Source organism: Bison bison, unplaced genomic scaffold (genome assembly GCF_000754665.1).
Source record: "Bison bison bison isolate TAMUID 2011002044 unplaced genomic scaffold, Bison_UMD1.0 scf7180017864139, whole genome shotgun sequence".
NCBI lineage: Eukaryota > Metazoa > Chordata > Mammalia > Artiodactyla > Bovidae > Bison > Bison bison.
In genome coordinates this window covers 2,947,899-2,968,418 of record NW_011494711.1, presented here as the reverse complement: position 1 = coordinate 2,968,418, position 20,520 = coordinate 2,947,899, and the positions used below count along the sequence as shown (strand labels likewise).

The following is a 20,520-nucleotide window of genomic DNA, read 5'->3' as shown; positions in this document are numbered from 1 at the left end:
TGAAACTAAGTATTAAGTTGCAAAAAGGAAAAAAAATTGTATACAGTATTTGTAAGTCAGGCTGTCAATTTTGGAGGGCAATCTTTATCTAGCAGGAAAGTTTCCTGATAGCAAAAATGTGAAGGATTAAAAAATATTTGTTATAAATGATGTAAACAATGGATAAAAAGAGAAATATTTCAGTAAGGGCATGGTGGAATATAGGGCTTTGATTGGGATGCTCTCTATCTAATTTGGGGGTGAAATACTATAAATGAATATTATAAAGTAAAAATATACATAATATACTTGGGGAAAGAATGTATGATATCTTTACATCTCACTTAAAAAATGTTTAACAATGAAAGTATGCTTACTGACTTTCAACCAAGCAGAGGTTATGATTTAAAACCATAAATAAAATTAATATGCAATCCTTTAAAAAATATTTTCCACTTGAGAGTATTTCTCAATATTTCAAAAGTCATAATCATAATCTCTTTCATAACCAAGGAAAAGTAGCTTTGTGAATATGCTTATATCTTGATTTTTGAAACTAAGATTCACTAACATATTACAGAGCAGATATATTTGATGGTTATTAAGAACAAAAGGGAAACACAAATTTTACACATTTGACTTCTGATTAATTTCACTATAATCAGAAGTCAAAACTGTAATGTGCTGCTGATGGAAATCAGCAAACGTGGGCAATAACAGAGTTCACATTCTAGGAATGAATATATTTGGGTTTGAACCTCCACTCTCTCACACAGTATTTGAATAACTATGGGCAAGTGACTTCTTTGTACCCATTTCTTCGTAAATTTGTTGTGAGGATCATAGGAAATCATGACTAAATGAGCAAGAAAGCATAATGCTTAGTAAATACTGGTTATAATTACAAGAATTTTACAGAGGATAACATATTCATTCTATCGGAAACAAGCCAAATGTTTTGAAATTGGGCCAAGGCTACTAGCAAAAAGGTAACATTATTTTGTTCCTTTTTGAGTTGCAAATGCACAAGATAGTTCTGTAATAAAAACCTCCATCCCCTGAAATCTCATGCAGATTAAGAAATGCACCTATAACAATTATATGAGGTTAATGTTTTATTCTTCAACTGGACAAAAAACTTCATAAGGTTTTGGATCATTTTGGTTCTTTTACCACTTACCCTAATACTAGTGCTCTGGTGTATGGCAGTGACTCCGTAAATAACCATTGAATGAGTAAGTGAATGAATGAGCTAATACCAACCACAGAAGATACAGAAGGGCCAAAAGATGAATAATGGAAAATATGACCATCCGAGATAAAGAAAAATCCACAATGAGATGCTAGTGGTCCTGGGCAAATGGCAAAGACCTGAGAAGTTTAGAGAATCTGTGAGTCAAAAGGAGTAAAGACTTGAAATCTTGACAGGGAGACGGATATACACTTTAAAAAAGGTAAGATAACACAGAAAACACTGAATGAGTGACAAGAATCTGAAAATTCAGGTTTTATAATGAGAGATCCTCACATATAAACCCTGCAGTGTTTCTGGAGACAGCAGTTTCAGTCTAAGACTACAGAGTCCTAGCCTACTCTAGGACCAGAGAGAGGAAATTATACTTTCACAAAGTCTGAAGGATCCAGGAAAAGTGCCTTTGGTTTTGCACAAGAAGGATGAAATGTTTCTCTAAAGAGGAAAGAAGCATGGAAGGACACAGCACCAAAAAGAATGAGGCTACAGAACAAATGAAAGCAGAAAGACTCAGACAGTCTAAAAGTTATTTCTATAGTATCACATTGAAGTAAATAAAAGGAAATATTAAGCATACTGGCCATGTGGAAGATTAAGTGATTTACCTACTAAATTAATGTAATCACTTTCAAAATGAGTAGTTACTGATATTTTATATGGCCTGTGTGCTAAAATACCTGAAATTACCCCACAAAGTTCTGAGTGACAGTTCAGTAGGCAATGTGTAGAAGAAACAGAAGGATTAAAGCTATGATTCTGGAGCAGACCCAGAGTCAGGGGCATCAGGTCATCTAAGCACATGGGCATCCATCTGGAGAAGCCTTCTGAGTGAGTGCTGCCTTGGGTTGTGCTGCAGTACAGGATCCTTTCACAGATAGTAATTAGGATTTGTGGGATGTGCCCATCACCTCTCTGCCCTGTTGACTGCAAGTTGTCCCTTGGTTATTTGCAGGGGAGTGGTTCAGGACCCATGCAGGATCTGCAGATGCTCAAGTTCCAGAGTAGGTTGTTACATGGAGGGCCGGCTCTACTCTTATTCCTCCTCAGAGCCAGATATTTTGCTATGAGTAACAGAGATATATCAGTGACTTCTTATCAAGGTTGATTTTGCTTGGCTCCATTTTCCATACATTCTCTATAGTTCAAACTATCTTTAATCTTTCTGAGAAATTTCATATTCCTCTGATTTTACAGTTTAAGCCACGGAAACAGTAAGGGAGCAGAGAACATAGGTAATTTTCCACCGGAACACAATTAATTAGGAGTTAACTGCGTATCTCATATGTTACATCCTAGAAATGATTATAAATTTTACATGTATAACAATTTAAAAAAACAAGAACTCCATCTTCACAGAGTTTTTATTCCGATGTTTGGGAGAATTGCAGAGGTTTGAAGTGAAAGTAGCTCAGCTGTGTCCGACTCTTTGTGATCTCATGGACTATAGTCCATGCAATTCTCCTGGCCAAAATACTGGAGTGGGTAGCCGTTCCCTTCTCCAGGGGACTTTTCCAACCCAGGGATCGAACCCAGGTCTCCCACACTGCAGGCAGATTCTTTACCAGCCGAGTTCAAGAACTCTTTACCAGGGAAGCCCAGGAATATTGTACTGAGTAGCCTATCCCTTCAGCAGATCTTCCCAACCCAGGAATCAAACCAGGGTCTCCTGCATTGCAGGTAGATTCTTTACCAGCTAGGCTACCAGGGAATCCCATGGTAGCAGAGGTTTAGAGAAGACGGTCAGTAAGTTAACATTTAACTACTTTTACTTTGCCTAGCATTCTGACACTATGAGCCATGAACTGCTTCTTACAGTGATATATACTATAAAGAAACTACGCTCTTTAGGGTACAGGAATTATCCTTACATTTAATATAAGTGCCTCTGCAGCAAATGCTTCTCTATATTTAATCCTACCTTCCTTTATTGCATTTTGCAAAAATATATTTATTCTTCTCATCATAAAAGTAACAGCTACATTACAGAAATATTGGAATCTAGAAGAAAAAAAAAAATAAGGTCCTAATCTTAGCACCTGAATACAACCATTTAGCATTTTGCTACATTTCCTTCTAATATTTTTTTTCTCTTTTCTTTTAAAAATTAATTTATTTAATTGGAGGCTAATTACTTTACAATATTGTAATGGTTTTGCCATACATTGACATGAATCAGCTATGGGTGTACATGTGTTCCCCATCCTGAACCCCCCTCCCTCCCCATCCCATCCCTCAGGGTCATCCCAGTGTACCAGCCCTGAGCACCATCTCATGCATCGAACCTGGACTGGCGATCTGTTTCACATGTGATAATATACACGTTTCAATGTTATTCTCTCAAATCATCCCACCCTCGCCTTCCCCCACAGAGTCCAAAAGACTGTTCTTTACATCTGTGTCTCTTTTGCTGTCTCGCATATAGGGTCATCGTTATCATATTTTTAGATCCCATATATATGCATTAGTATACTGTATTGATATTTTTCTTTCTGACTTATTTCACTCTGTATAACATGCTCCAGTTTCATCCACCTCATTAGAGTTGATTTGAATGTATTCTTTTTAACGGCTGTGTAATATTCCATTGTGTATATGTACTATAGCTTTCTTATCCATTTGTCTGCTGATGGACATTTAGGCTGCTTCTATGTCCTGGCTATTGTAAACAGTGCTGTGATGAACATTGGGATACACGTGTGTCTTTCAATTCTGGTTTCCTCGGTGTGTATGTCCAGCAGTGGGATTGCTGAGTATTTCCTTTTAACATTTTAAATGCTTAAAGAGCTCTATATTTTCCTAATTATATTATAATACTTTTAAATATTTTCATTTTAAGCATTTCCCTTACTTCATAATATTTAAAGTGTAGCAGATCCACAAACTAATGAAAGAGCCACAGATGTATTTGTCTTTCTCCCTGACCATCTAAAAACTTTCAGAATGAATGTAAATTCTCTATTTTAAGCCTAACGAGTCTTTAAATTGAGGCTCAGTGAAAAAGATTTTAAACCTAAACAATGCTATGTGAAAATATGATGCTTGATATATTTTTAAGTATTATTAAATATAGTAAATGTTGTATTTACATTACCACACACTTTTACTTTAGATTTACTGTTGGATAAAATTAATGGGAAAATCAATGAGATCATTTTTTTCAATAATAAACATTTATTTAGAAACTAGTAAAATACTACATTCCAAACAGTTGCTCAAAAGTTCAGAAAAACAATCACACTTTTAAAAGAATATTTATACAAAGTAAACTACTGAGTTTCTCGTGACTCAACATTCCTGGGTCATTTTTTGAGGTTACTTGAAACTTGTGACCTGCAGAAGATATGTCTAAAAATACAGAATACACTGAATTTTCATATACACTGATTTCATTGAAGGGTATGATTTTAATACATCTCTTGCATCACAAGATATAAATGACTCAGTCAGACTACTACTGACTCATATTTAGTATATGGTCACCTGTCTCCTCTGAGGGAAAGATTAATCACTTGCCCCTAATTCCATACTTTCAGACTTCATCTTCACTTTGATTCTAAACTTCCTTTCCTTTAGACTGCTTTTTGTTTTGTTTTGATTTTGTCTTAGTAATCCCCAAAGATCCACTAGAGATAAAGCAGTATTTATTAACATGAAAACATGGTTTATTAAATTAAAATTAAATTAGCTTCTGGGATCTGGACACGAATGAAAATAGGCAAAGGCTAGTTTTAATGGGGAGGAGAGTAGTCACAAATATAACCGAGACACGGATGCCATGGATGGACAGGGACTGCCTCTATGACTGGAGAATTTCAGGAACACAGAAATGGTTTATATTCTGAACTCATCCACCAACAAAAAATATTCTGTGAAGCTTCACTTTCTCTCATTTGTATTATCAAAACTAAGTTCGGTTTTTTAACTGCAATATCCTTGGGGTGGTTACTCCTACCAACACTACTGTCACCCTCTAAAACATCTAAAAGTCACTGATATATGACTGATATAAGCCAGGATAAGACTGATATAAGTTAGGCCAAACCCAGTACAGTAAGACCCCTTCATGCCCACCTTCAAATTATGAACTTCCAAAAATGTGAACGTGCATTTGCACATCCAGTCACATAAGTTAGTCCTCGTGCTTGGCATGCATTGTCCTTTGTGTACATCCTCCACAAGTAGTTGTGCTTTTGTGTACAAGCTGGAACTAGATCTGAAAGAGGACAACTTAACTGAACTCCTTGCTGTACAACACAAGGAGCTTACTAATGAAGACCTGACCCTATCGACTGTAGCCTGACAGGCTCCTCTGTCCATGGGATTCTCCAGGCAAGAATACTGGAGAAGGCAGCCATTCCCTCCTCCAGGGGATGTTCCTGACTTGGTGATCAAACCCCTGTCTCTTACATCTTCTGCATTGGCAGGTGTGTTCCTTACCACTAGCACCACCTGAGAAGCCCCCAAGAATTACATATAGCAGTAGTCAATAGCAATGGGAAATGGATCACACAAAATTTATAGTAAAAACTGGCACATCTGGTGTATTTAGAGCAATCTGCTGTTCCATAAACAAATAGATGACTAGCAAAATATTATGCCAACAAGCATCCACTAAGTACAGGCACCCACTAAATACACAGGCCATTTAGAATAAAAGCTCAGAATCTGATCAGAATTATTGGAATCATAAAACTGAGTCTTGTCTGTCATCCTGTCACAGTCATAAAACTAGAAAGATTCTTATGAATTATTTGGAAAAATATGCTTCCTATTGTTAAGAAAACAAACTCAAGTATTTGTAAAATAGTTGAAAGGAACATTAAAGGGCTCAAGCTCTGAAGCTCTAGATATGAATGAAAATTTTCTGCAAACCTATAAAAATTTGGCTCCTATAAACTCAAAAGAAGAGAAGCTAACCTTGGCTATGAATTCAACAGACTGTTGTTAAACAGGTATTTTTGGCATTTACAATCTACAGTCCATATATTAGAATGCCTTAAGTAGATTCTGAAACTAGTGTGGAATCTGTCAGAGTTCTAAATTCTTAAATGCAAAAAAAAAAAAAAAAAGAAGTTTAGGATACAACTGATCTCTGATGGTCAATGCAAGACTGTGTGACGTATGAGCTCAAGGTATCTTTTCTCTCCTTGGGCTATAAAAGTGTATTTTAAGGCTTTTCCTCCAAAATTATTGTAGAATAAACCAGCTTTTATACAATTTCTCTCAACCTGAATCAGAATTCCCTCCTCTTTTATTCTGAACTTGAAGTATGGGGAGTGATTTTTACTTGTCCTTCAATATCAAGTGCCTCGTTCACAGTAGGGAAATGACACATAATTTTTGAAGCCCATATACTTTGAACCGCATCATCTTGTTCAGTTTAAGAAATATCTACACTTACAATCCTTAATTGAGAAGCCCAAGCCATAGAATGGAAAATGAAAAATCTATTTCATCTACTGCCTTTGATTTTCAAAGCCCATAAAATTTAGGTCTTGCTTCTCCAAGGAAGCAGATATCTTCATGGTTGCTTTACATTCTGTTTCCAAACAAATCATTACTTAATATCTGTATATACACACTTGGGGCTTCCATGGTGGTTCAGTAGGTAAAGAATCTGCTTGCAATGCAGAAGACTGGGGTTTGATCTCTGGGTTGGGAAGATTTCCTGAAAAAGGAAATGGCAACCAACTCCAGTATTCTTGCCTGGAAAATCCCATTGACAGAGGAGCCTGGCAGGTTACAGTCCCTGGGGTCACAAGAGTGGGATATGACTTAGTGACTAAACCACCATCACCACACACCCACTGAGGGATCTGACCGTCTGAGGTTACCTAACTATGTATCAAATCTAATGCAGATCCCATGTCTCCAGTGCTCATAAAAGACCACTCAAGATGCCAATGAAGTCACCATTCCAACAACACAGAAAAATACTTATTTTTCCATAAAAATGCAGTATCAGGTCAAACAAAAGGCAGTTACAAGATAAATGTGTGCTTTTTATCTGACAATGTCTACAGAGCAATCAGTTTGAGGAGTTTCAAATTTAAATACAGATGTTACAGAAGTCAGCAAACATTTCTACCATAAAGGGTCATATAGTAAATATTTTTAGTTGTGCAGACTACTTACAATTTCTGTTGAATATTCTATTGTTCATTTAGTTTTTCAACACTTTAAAAATGTAAGACATTTTAGCTTAAGAGCTAAAACAGGTGCAGGCCAGATTTGGAGGGCAGGTGATACTTTGTTGACCCTAATACAGAATAACCTGCTTCTGACTCTACTAGCCTGAGAACCTAGAAAGAAGGAATGGAAAGTGCTCGACCCACTTTACTATTTCTACTGTCCAGTACAGTGACTTGCATAAAGCAGCCATTCGATAAACATTTGACTGAAGAATGAATGGACAAGTAAATGAATGAATGGATGTCAGAATTATTACTTACAACGTTACTTATTTGTACTGCTGGCCATAGCTAGTTCTCTACTATGAGGCATATACATGACTAACTTCACAGCCTCCTTGAGACTGGATGTGTTCCTCTGGTCTGGATCATTTAATTGCAGATGTGAGACCTTCCACTGCTCTTCCTCCCTCTCCCCATTTCTTTCCAGTTTGATGATAAGTGATGACTGAAATGGTGGCTGCTTTATGAAGTCCTTAGATTACTGAGAACAGAGAGATACCTCTGATCATGATGGTCATGTAAGGATATCAAGAAACAAATTTTCACTGTTACTGTTGTTTTAAATTTTCTCACTACTTCATAATATAGTCTATCTTGATTGATACAGTACCAATCATACTCATCATCAGGCTACACATATCCTATTTTAAAACTCACACTTCACTGTAGTACAAAGCAGAGAGACAAAAGCACCTCTCTGCTGAAAAAATCAAGTGCTCTGAGCCTTCAAGTCATTTCTAAGGGTGATGGAGGGCAAATCACCAGTCATTTCAACTTTATGACCTGTTTTTCTAACCAGGATGGGATAATCAGGATACTTAACTTTCTAAGACTACACTTGCAGGGCAAATTAAGAAGGCAACTATACAGATGCTATTTACAATTGAATAAATTGGCTAATTACTAACATTTCCTAATACTACTAACATTGCAGACTAGTTATTTTGATCATAATACATTGATGTGGAGACTGAATAAAAAACTGGATATGTACTGTCTCATATATTTCTTACAATATAGATGGCTATTTGCTAAAATCCCTGTAAGAGAAATTATACCTATACAAGTATGGCTAATCAATTATTAATCCTGAGACAGAATAGCTACAGATTCAGAAACACTTAAGAGATACATCAACGAACTACAATGTATGGATCTTATCTCCTGATTCAAGCAAACTCTAAAAAAACAAAAAACAAACAAACAAAAAACCCTCAAAAAGGCAAACTCACAATTGGAAAGGAAAAATCTGAAAGCTGGCATGTATGATAATAATTAAGGACTATTTCTAACTTTTTTAAGTGTGATAGTAATATTTTTAAATAAATATTGAGTTTCTGCTTTTAGATATATATAAATATATATAAGGTTTTTAAATAAATAAAAATATATAAACAATATATTTATATATATAATATACAAGTAAAACATATATAGTATATATATAATAAAAACATAAATTAATGTATATTTAATATATTAAAAGTTTTAAAAATAAATATTGAGTTTCTGCTTTTAGATATACATATAGAAATATTTATATATAAAAAAGCTCTAATATTATACACACCTTTCAGAATAATTATTTCCATTTCTCTTTCCCTGGTCTAGAGCTTATATAAAGAAAGCTAATAGGACAGAGGTCAGACAAGGAAAAAAGGTTAAGTGTGCAGGGTTCTAGACTTTTATTTCGATTTTAAATGGAGTAAATCAGTTTTCAGTTTTGCCTGTGACTATCAAAGAAGCCCAAGAAACAAATCTGACTAAATTCAGTTTATCCCAGTATGCCCTGCACTTCCTGACTCATCTACAGCAACGGTACCCAACCTTTTTGGCACCAGGGACCAGTTTTGTGGAAGATAATTTTTCCACAGACCAGGGAGGAAGGGGGATGGTTTCGGGATGATTCACGTGCATTACATTTACTGGGCACTTTATTTCTATTATTAATACATCAGCTCCACCTCAGATCATCAGGCATTGAATCCCAGAGGTTAGAGACCCCTGATCTATACTCCTCCCTAGTTTGCCTCAGTCTAGTCTTGGCTTCTTTCCTGAGCCATCTTTTCAATAATCCCTTCTGACAATGCTTTTTCTACTGCACCTCTGTTACTGCTGCTGTAATTACTAATTAACAAATGACAATCCCCTATGCCTCACTGTCTTCACAAAATGCTCTGTCTAGAGACCTATTTGCCTTAATAGAAACCCAGAGGACACCTTTCTCTGGTAGCCCTGTCTAAAGGAAGAAGCCTTTACTCTGCCAACACCCTTTTATTAACAGAGGCTGGGGTAGGGTGAAAAGTTAGCATTACTCCAGCCACTCATTTCCAAATCATTACTGCCACGTCTTCATGTGAAAAAATTTATTTCTTTTAGGTTTACTTGCCATTCATACCACCTAATTTTTTGTTTCCACCGAGGTAATGTTTTTAAATGTAAGAGCAAGGACTGAAAATAGATAAGAAAATCATTTATACAGTTTAAAACTGATTCATGAAAAACAATTACAACACTGAATTTTAATATTAACTTCAAATTCACCAATGTTGGCAATGTTTCCTTAAGTCCAAGAGGTTTTATTTGTACATCAAGAAAAAAGGTTTAATGGCAGTCTGACTTACCTATATTCTCCCCTTCCCCCCCAAAAAGCACAGTAAATCTAAAATTAAGGCAACAGTAACCTTCTTCTCTTCTAAACTGACTTCATCACCACAATAGAATCTCTATCTATTGCCACGTCACACTGTAACAAAAAATCTTCACACTTTTAAGGAGAGCAGGCAATTTAGATTAAATCAGCTACTAAGTAAGAAAATATTGCTTTGTGACGATTATGGTCAGTTCCATAGGAGGGGTCTAAGGCCTCAGGTGTAAGGCCTGAGTGTGCAGAGAACCCAAGGGTGTACAGAGAAACCTAGATGGAGTATTCACTCCATCTTATCACTTCATCTCCAGTGCCATTTTTGTTAAAAGAGCAAACTTTAGGGCTACATATATGCACTCTAGAACACTAACAATGTTAAATCAAAATTTAATTAAAGTAAAACAGAAATTTATATTTCTCAATCAAATCACTGTGGTTTAAGAAAACTAACAGAAAACATACATAAATATTTAACCTTGGTAAAGGAAAAACTACCCCCAGTGAGACCCAAGTGATCTAGTTTTCAGGAGATGAAAATTTAGAATGATAAAACTTCAGTGTTAAATAAATCTGATACATTTAAAATACAAGAGCCTGTCATGGAAAGTAATGATCTATTGTCAGGGACAATCAAGAGCCATTTTATTCAGTTTTTTTTACAACAACTAATTCAGGTGGGCCCTGAAACTCTAAAGTTATATATTATGTCATATGCTAAATCTAAAAGCATTCAACTTACCATTCAATCAAACCTTTAGTTGATATACAGGCCAAATCCCCAGAAAAAAAAAAATGATAAGCCAAAATTAATCACAATAAAAGGAACAAGTATTTTTCTTTATGCTGTATAACACAGATACTTTGAAAAACATTTTTTTAGACATAGAGAAACCACACTGATAATTTCTAAAATAAAAATTTTACCTATAAAGATAAAAGTACGCATTTTGGCCCATACATTTTCTAAATGCTTATTCCCTGGTAAAACAGGAATCTGCATTGCATCTAAAAATACATTATCCCGAGGGATGACACTTTGTGAGACGGTATGACTTAGTAAACTTATTTTTAACTAAATGATGATTCATTTTCACTATGCAGGTTTCAGGTAACTACAATACATGTACACATAGTCCCATTCTTGGGTATCTGACTTTCAGTAGATCTCAAGACATTGCATCTATTATAATAATAAGTGCTAGTATTATATTGGATAGTATGAGCAGGGCAGAACCTATGTTTGAATTAGCATACTGAATTCTCTAGATGCATATAATAACTAAAGCAAAGTGAACAGATATGTACATTTAGCCATAATATCCTCCAGAAGATAATACGGATCATGTAAGACATTTTGTAAACATGCACTATCCAGAAAGCTTAAATTATTTTCTTCATATAATCTTTCCAATTTACTATTTGATTGCACTATGATCAGTATGCAAAGGCAAACTTAATGATTACAAATCTCAGTGTTAACCATTTATTCCATTTTCAATTAGAAAGAGCTATCCGACATAGTATCTTCAATGAAAAATTTGTAGGACATAAACAACCATCTTTGTTCTTTAAAAGTGTTTAAAACCAATGCATTTTTAAAGACAGTGGGGAGCCTAAGAGAACTTAAAGGACAGAAATGGGTAATTTTGAATTAACATAGAGAAAATATCTAAGATCATCTTTAATGAACAGGATATTCAACAGGTAAATATATTGGGCATATATATTAGTTGTTTCTTCCAGTCCAGCATTTCTCATGATGTACTCTGCATATAAGTTAAATAAACAGGGTGACAATATACAGCCTTGACGAACTCCTTTTCCTATTTGGAACCAGTCTGTTGTTCCATGTCCAGTTCTAACTGTTGCTTCCTGACTTGCATACAAATTTCTCAAGAGGAAGATCAGGTGGCCTGGTATTCCCATCTCTTTCAGAATTTTCCACAGTTTATTGTGATCCACACAAAGGCTTTGGCATAGTCAATAAAGCAGAAATAGATGCTTTTCTGGAACTCCCTTGCTTTTTCCATGATCAAGCGGACGTTGGCAATTTGATCTCTGGTTCCTCTGCCTTTTCTAAAACCAGCTTGAACATCAGGAAGTTCACAGTTCACATATTGCTGAAGCCTGGCTTAGAGAATTTTGAGCATTACTTTACCAGTGTGTGAGATGAGTGCAATTGTGCGGTAGTTTGAGCATTCTTTAGCATTGCCTTACATCATGAGAAACGCTGGACTGGAAGAAACACAAGCTGGAATCAAGATTGCCGGGAGAAATCTCAATCACCTCAGATATGCAGATGACACCACCCTTATGGCAGAAAGTGAAGAGGAACTAAAAAGTCTCTTGAAAGTGAAACAGATAGCGTATTCAAAAGCAGAGACATTACTTTGCCAACAAAGGTTCATCTAGTCAAGGCTATGATTTTTCCAGTGGTCATGTATGGATGTGAGAGCTGGACTGTGACGAAAGCTGAGCGCCGAAGAATTGATGCTTTTGAACTGTAGTGTTGGAGAAGACTCTTGAGAGTCCCTTGGACTGCAAGGAGATCCAACCAGTCCATTCTGAAGGAGATCAGCCTTGGGATTCCTTTGGAAGGAATGATGCTAAAGCTGAAACTCCAGTACTTTGGCCACCTCATGCGAAGAGTTGACTCACTGGAAAAGACTTTGATGCTGGGAGGGATTGGGGGCAGGCGGAGAAGGGGACGACAGAGGATGAGATGGCTGGATGGCATTACTGACTCGATGGACGTGAGTCTCAGTGAACTCCGGGAGTTGGTAATGGATAGGGAGGCCCGGCGTGCTGCGATTCATGGGGTCGCAAAGAGTCGGACACGACTAAGCGACTGATCTGATCTGATCTATTAGTTGTAACACCATAAGCATTGAGAGATCTCAGCCTGAGTCCCAATGTCTATTATTTAAACACCATGTGACTGTGGACAAGCCACTTCTCTCTACATGCAAATTTTATCATCTCAAAGACAAATACCTATTGTATAGCACATGGAACTCTGCTGAATGTTATGTGCCAGCCTGGATGGGAGTGGGATTTGGGGAGAATGGATACATGTATACCTATGGCTGAGACCCTTCACTGTTTACCTGGAACTATCACAACACTGGTAGTTGGCTATACCCCAATACAAAATGATTTTCGTGTTAAAAAAAAATAGTACCTATTTCACTGGATAATTAGGTGTATTAAGTGAGAATATAAAGTGACTTAGCACCATGTTTGCCTCATAACTATGACCATCTGCAAACTCTTCACATATTTATATATATGCACATATACATAAAACAATATCATGTATACATACACATAGAAAAATACATTTTACATAAATATCTATGTATATTTATATATGAAGATGGAGTGTGACAGAAAGAGGGAGAGAATATCAAAATCTACTAGGCTACTATTAGTGATTTTTAACTTTAAATGAAAATAATTCTCAGTATTTTAAGCTATGTGTACTGTTTTATTAAATTATTACTTGGAGTTATTATCAAATTATAGTAATACCAAAGTTTTACGCTTACATTTTAAAAGACAGTTGTATAAACAAAACAGTATTAAGATCGTGTTTAATGTTATTTATGTATTTCTAATTTTCACAGTAGCAAAGTTGCCAGAAAAGTGAAAGTGAAGTCGCTCAGTCATGTTCAACTCTTTGAGACCCCATGGACTGTAGCCTACCAGGCTCCTTCGTCCACAGAATTTCCCAGCCAAGAGTACTGGAGTGGGTTGCCATTGCCTTTCCCAGGAGATCTCTCCGACCCAGGGATCGAACCCTGGTCTTCTGCATTGCAGGCAGACGCTTTACTATCTGAGCCACCAGGGAAGCCCCATTGTTGCCAGACTTTTCCATAATTCTAACAATCTAGAACATGCTAGGAAGTATCAGCTATAACAATACAAAAATGAAAAAAACTCTCCAAGTTATATTTTGGACAAAATGGTGAAATGTGAACTAGAGATACACCCTCAAACTTTTATACCTGGTACCCTATCCATTTCCTCATTAAAGAACCTTGATCCTACCATGATAAAAACAGAATTTTGCCTGAGGATTTTTTGTTGGTTTGTTTTTCCATGGGTTCTTAATGATTTTAACAGTTGTGCTGATACTTTTGAATAAAGCAGCTGAGATTACTCTGTCCTACTAGTAGCAAACATACTACAAATATTAAATTACTCAAGTGGATATTACATACATCATCACATAAAAGCACCAGAGACTTAATCTCACCCCTAAAGTAGAATGCTATGTTGATATAGAGAGAAAAGTCTTTAGGGAAGTGTCACCTGTTTTGTCCTCTGATCTTATTCAGTATTTGCATTAATTAATGAAGACACTGAAAAGATAAGGATAAAATGGCTTAGCAATAATTTGTATAAATAGGAACCACCTACTGTTGAGTTTCCCACAACCTTCTTATTATCCAGCATTGTGACATAGATGGTAAACACATTAAGACAGTATAAGGTGACATTTATATAAATGTTAATCTAGAAGAAAGCACTGGCTGGATAACCATTTAGTGTGAGGTCTTAAGGTAGACTCCTGTCAATAAGGAAAAAAACATAAAAGCCAACAACAATGGACTAACCAAATAAATTATGGTTCTTCCATTTAGTATGCTGCTGCTGCTGCTAAGTCGCTTCAGTCGTGTCCGACTCTGTGCTACCTCATAGACAGCAGCCCACCAGGCTCCCCCATCCATGGGATTCTCAGGCAAGAACACTGGAGTGGGTTGCCATTTCCTTCTCCAATGCATGAAAGTGAAAAGTGAAAGTGAAGTCGCTCAGTCGTGTCCGACTCTTAGCGACCCCATGGACTGTAGCCTACCAGGCTCCTCTGTCCATGGGATTTTCCAGGCAAGAGTACTGGAGTGGGGTGCCATTGCCTTCTCCATCCATTTAGTATAGTTCTATCTTGAATTTTAAAATTATGCTGACAAATACAAAGATATGGAAATATACTTATGATGTATCAAATGAAAAAAGGTCATTTAACAGTATGAACATTTTGATCCTATTTAAAAAATTAAAATGGAGATAGATACATTTCTCTGTTTCTCATTTCCCTCTTCCACCTTTACATTGTATATTTATGCAAAATAAAAAGTAAGTAATGAAAAACATGTATGCTAACAGTGGATATCTCTGAACAATGAAATTATACATTTAGAAACTTTCCTTTCTTTTATCCATACATTTTTTCAAAAGAGATCACATGTTGTTTCTGAAACATTAAAAAAAATTAAATGAATGAATCCTGCATTAGCTAAAATGTTGGGTCTTAGATTAAAGATTTAGACTTTTTGGGTATAGATTTTGGGTCTAGAATTGGGTCTTAAGATTCTCAATTCCTAAAAAACTTTGTTATTTTCCTTTACCTACTGGTAATAATATATCACTTAAAATTATAACCAGAGAATGAAAACCTTTTTTATAAATGACTTCAAATTTTAAAGGAAAGGTCAAATTTTAAATGAAATAATTAAGTAACTGTTAGCAAAACTAGATGAAAAATTAGATACAGAATCTATCAATATGGTACAAACAGCAATGACACAGTGAAAGCAAAAACAGGTACACACTAACTGTTGATTAGTTACAGTTATCACTCATAATCTCCTCACTTAAGATGACTCCCAAATCATAAAAGCAACGAAAAGGGAACCTATCAATGCATTATCAGTGGGAATACTTGATGAATGAACAATTGCAATGTACAACCAAATCAGACTTTCTTCAACAGAAGTTACTTGTTGGACGTATGCTATAACCTAATGTAGAAAAAACTCTTGGATTCAGATATGATCTCAAAGGGATAGCATAACACTCAAATAACTAATGTAAGATCTGCTTCTTCAAATACATTCCCCAAAACATTCTCTCCTTAGGATGATCCCAGAAACAAAGTTTATGTTGCCAGATCCCCCAATCCCACTAAAAATATCTTTTTAGGTCCAACTGAATATGCAGATTCACAGGACAACCACAAGGGACCCCAGACAATAGTCTACCCAGAATGTTACAAGACAAGTTGACGTTTGCCAGCAGGGCAGTGCCAGCTATTCCTCTTCTGCAGGAGACCTTGTAGCAGTCCACATAATGGTTCACACAGCTAGCAGGGAGCTCTTTTCTGGCCTCCTAGATCAAGGCTTCATTACAAGACGAGATCCATATTAGACAGATGAGGAAGCACTGATTTTAGAGACCTCATACCCTACCAGGTGTCTGTCAGCATCTTTGTATCAATTCCACAGGCCTCGCTTCCAGGACCCATTTATGAAAGTCACCACATTCAGGAAAACCCAAATATATGGCTTCTTGCCAGGTATTAATAGTGTTATCAGTACAGATGAAGTTTATCAATTTTTACCATAAGCAATGTCACCTAGTGACACAGCTGATATATTACCCTTATCAGGTTACCAAGGAAACAGAGCTCGCAGTTAACAGAAGGTCAAACTCTCACGCTGAAGGGGAAAGGTTTTGTTAAACCTTTGCCCACACAGGGCAAGACACTTTATTATAGCATGGGTGTGAAATGAGAATAAGAATGACAACTCAGTTACCATGAGATTTTAAAACTCAGCTTTGGAAGATTGAGGGGCTGGGCGAGGGATGAAGTTGGGTGTAGTGTAAGACAGGGGACAGGAATTGAATGAAATTATTTTGTAACTCTGAACAGCATCCCACTTCCATGAGTTTTAATTCCAGTTAACAGTCAAATAAAAACAAAAACAGAATCTAAATTCAGTGGTTTTGTTTTTTAAGTAAATCTATATCCAATATAGATTACACCAATACTTATTGAGCACCTTGATGTATCATGATCTGTGCAACATGTTGGGAATGCCATCTCTGCTCTCTAGGCGTTCCCAAAAAACTTTAACAACAAAACTTGGTGGTGCCAAAAATTCTCTGAAGAACAAAAGAAGCCAGAAAGGATGTTCAAGTCAAATCTGACATGGTAAATAAGAATGAAACAAGCAGACAAATGAAGTGCATTCTTCACTTAAGGTCCAGCTTGAGCAAAGGTGAGGAAAACATAGTGAATATGGTAGATTTAAAAACAGTTTAGTACTGCTGAGGGAAATACTAAGGTGAATAGTAGATTGTGAGACATGAGGCATGATGAACTGAACATAAAATATTTACCTATTAACAGAGTATTTAAAAAATCTACAAATATGTATAAATCTAGCCAGTGAAAATAATGCTGTAACTGCCTCTTGGCACTTGCTACCTCCAAAACTTTAACAAACCATCTAGTTAATTTTGGAACACACAAATAACAGATATGTTTTATTAACCACACATCAATTAAATGCTAAATTTATCTTTTCAGTTCTGCTTTGTATATATTCCAGCCAATGAGCATTAATAGAAAATCTTCCTATCTTTAAGAAAAATCACACAGAGTTTAGAGTGTTTTCTACTAAAAAAACTATAATCCATGGAATATTCAAATTTAGCATTTTATTTTGTTTAACTTTCCTATCCCTCACTTTCCATGTCAGCTCTCATTTATCTAACAGGTGGTAATTTACACATTCAACTTTGAGACACTTCACATTTTAATTCATAATGTGATATCCCCTGTATTAATTTCCTTTCCTAAGAATGGTCATCCTACATCATTTTTGAACAATGATCTGAAATGCTCATGATACTGCTGCTGATTTTGTTAGGTAACATTCTGGCTTCAACTCTGAGATGGAGGATGGTCACAGGCTAGAAAAACATAGAAACACCACAAAAACTCCTAAGTTTGCTCTTCTAAGCTGATAGCTGGAACTTTAAACAATAGGTTTACACAGCCTACCAGGGTCCAGCTTCCTCCAATCTTAAAGCTATTCTCACTCCACGTTCCTTCCCTTTCTGTCTTAACAATGCTGGGACATACAAAGCTATATGAAAATAGGAAAGCCTTGATATGGGTTCCATGTGGCTAGAAAGAAGTCTGCTAGGCCCTTCTTGGTACATGCTCCAGAATAAAGCAAAGATGGCTTACCCTTTCCTTGTTCCTGCCCTGAACAGGTAGGGCTTATACATGAGAAAATCGGGGATGAAGTTGGGAGCTATCTAGTTCCAAATCTTCTTTTGGAAAATGTGATGTCTAAATTTATTTTCTCAGATGCAGGCTATGCAATTCCATCTCTGTCAGACTCCAACGTATTGAAGAATGTCACCTGCTCATTGGGTAATAGGACTTGAAGGAGGCAAAACAAGCAAGAACCATGATTTTAGCTATTAAGAAGTGACCATAACACATAATTTCAGCTCTTACAAATGTATTCAGAAATACCTTAATATAAGAGCAGTAGACTATACATAAGAACAAACTGCTGTCAACATTTTAAGCATTATTTTTAATACATCAATTACTAAAGGAATATAGGAAGGAAAAAAGGACAGAAGGGAAGAAGAAAAGAAGGGAAGCTGGCCAACGTAAAGCCTCCAATTATTTGTTAAGTAGTTACATCAAAGCTTTTGGGTTTCCCTTGTGGCTCAGTTGGTAAAGAATCTGCCTGCAACTTGGGAGACCTGGGTTCGAACCCTGGGTTGGAAAGATCCCCTGGAGAAGGTAAAGGCTACCCACTCCAGTATTCTGGCCTGCAGAATTCCATGGACAGTCCATGGAGTTGCAAAGAGTCCGACAAGACTGAGCGACTTTCACTTCACTTTAACTTTAGTGCTCTTTTGATTGTCACTAGGTAAGAGGACGAGGGTGAGTTCAACTGTGAGGCTTGACTGTCCCTATGAAAAATGGCTGGGAATGGACAAGGTTGGGGCTGGGGGCAGTAGTGAGCCTCAGAGAAAGGTAAGGAGCAGCAAAAATTAGTGTGTCCAAGGAGTTATGAGAAAGAATGCAGATTTGATCTAGGGTAGCACCAGCTTCTAACTGAGCTTAGCTGGAAGAAGCAGCAATGTGGAAGAGGTCTTTGTGCAGTGGTAACACTTGAAGATAAGCAGTAGGAGCAGTAAGTTTTTGTGATATCTACTTTATATAAAGCAGAGGCATAAATATTATCTGCCTGGTATTGGAGACTGCAGTCCCGTGATCCCAGGAAAAGGAATTTTATCAGTACTGAACAAGTATATCAAGTTTCTAGTCTGATCAAACAGGGTGACAATGGTGGGAGAAGGGTATACCTTATTGGCATTAACGTACTTACAGACTCAACCTAGGAATTTAGACAATGGGCTAAAAACAAGAAAGATCAATGTCCATCTAAGAATGAGCTAACTAATAGGTTGGGCAGGGTCTGCAGTCAAAGGTCTCAGATACAAGTAAATAAAAAAGTAGCAATATTATAATTGGTATAGTCAGAGGTTTTATAAGATGTATAAATTGTACAGTGGTGGCAAAAGCTGCCCTTAGAGAGGCCTCATCAAAATCACCAATATTTTTTTTCTTTTAGTAAGTCAGCCCTTACAGAGACAGATTCATCCAAAACAAGCCTTAGCAAAGCAATCAGCAAACTAAGCCCACTGTCTGTTTTTGTTAAAAAAAAAAAAAAAAGTTCTATTGGAACAGAATCATACCCATTCATTTGTATACTGTCTGAGGCTAGTTTTGCACCACAAAAGCAAAGTTGAGTCTGGCTTATAAAACATACAGGGCCCTACTCATGGCCCTTTACAGGAAAAAACGTTTTGACCCCGATAAGAAAGAATCCTAAAGATACCCAGCTTCTGTTCCTGCCATATTTTACTTCTATTTCTCAGGTAAATTAAAACCTGAATGTTTTTCAATGGCAAGATATAAACTAAAACTGAGACAAAAAATGTATATAGGTCCTAAACTTTCAGGAAAGATAACAAGTTCAGAACATCTGAAGAATAACTTAAATTCTGAAGAAACCAAAGAAATATTGGTACTCAATCCATCCACAATCCCTAAAACAAATTCTAAAAGTAATATATAACTCAAATTTCCTTAAAAATTTGTTTTTGTTTTTCTCCCTGTTATTGATCAAGACAATTCTCAAAAATTTTATTAGAATACTAAAAGAGAGACAGGCTAAGTGTATTGCTTCTCAAATTGGGTCTCAGAGCCTAAGGAATTTGTAAAGTCTTCTCAAAAATTCTTGTGTTCTTTAAAACAATTCATAATTTTCTAGAAAATAATCTACTATATATATTTCCTTTTAGAGTAGTATAAACAATAGTAAATTTCAGAAGTCCTTATCTGAATATACCAGTGGTGGAAAGAAAAATGACCCACCCCCTCAAAATAATAGTAATATAGTAAAAACTCAGGAATGATTTTATAATTTGAGTACTATTAACCATTAAAAATTTCTAAGCACAAATTCAAACTAGGTATTTGTTTGTTTCTAACAGTAATCATATATCTGCAAAACAAAATATCATTAACATGAAGTTAAAACAAGACTTCACCAAAAGTTTATATTATT

At 36.1% G+C, this 20,520-nt stretch overlaps 1 long non-coding RNA gene across 1 annotated transcript in view; it reads right to left on the bottom strand.

The window, feature by feature from the left end:
• Positions 1-18,660, bottom strand: part of LOC104988601 — a 368,482-nt gene extending 349,822 nt beyond the window's left edge. Inside the window, exon 1 of the long non-coding RNA XR_825261.1 lies at positions 18,111-18,660. This is a non-coding gene — a long non-coding RNA (uncharacterized LOC104988601). The remainder of the gene's footprint in view (positions 1-18,110) is intronic.
• Between the last annotated feature and the right edge of the window lie 1,860 nt (positions 18,661-20,520).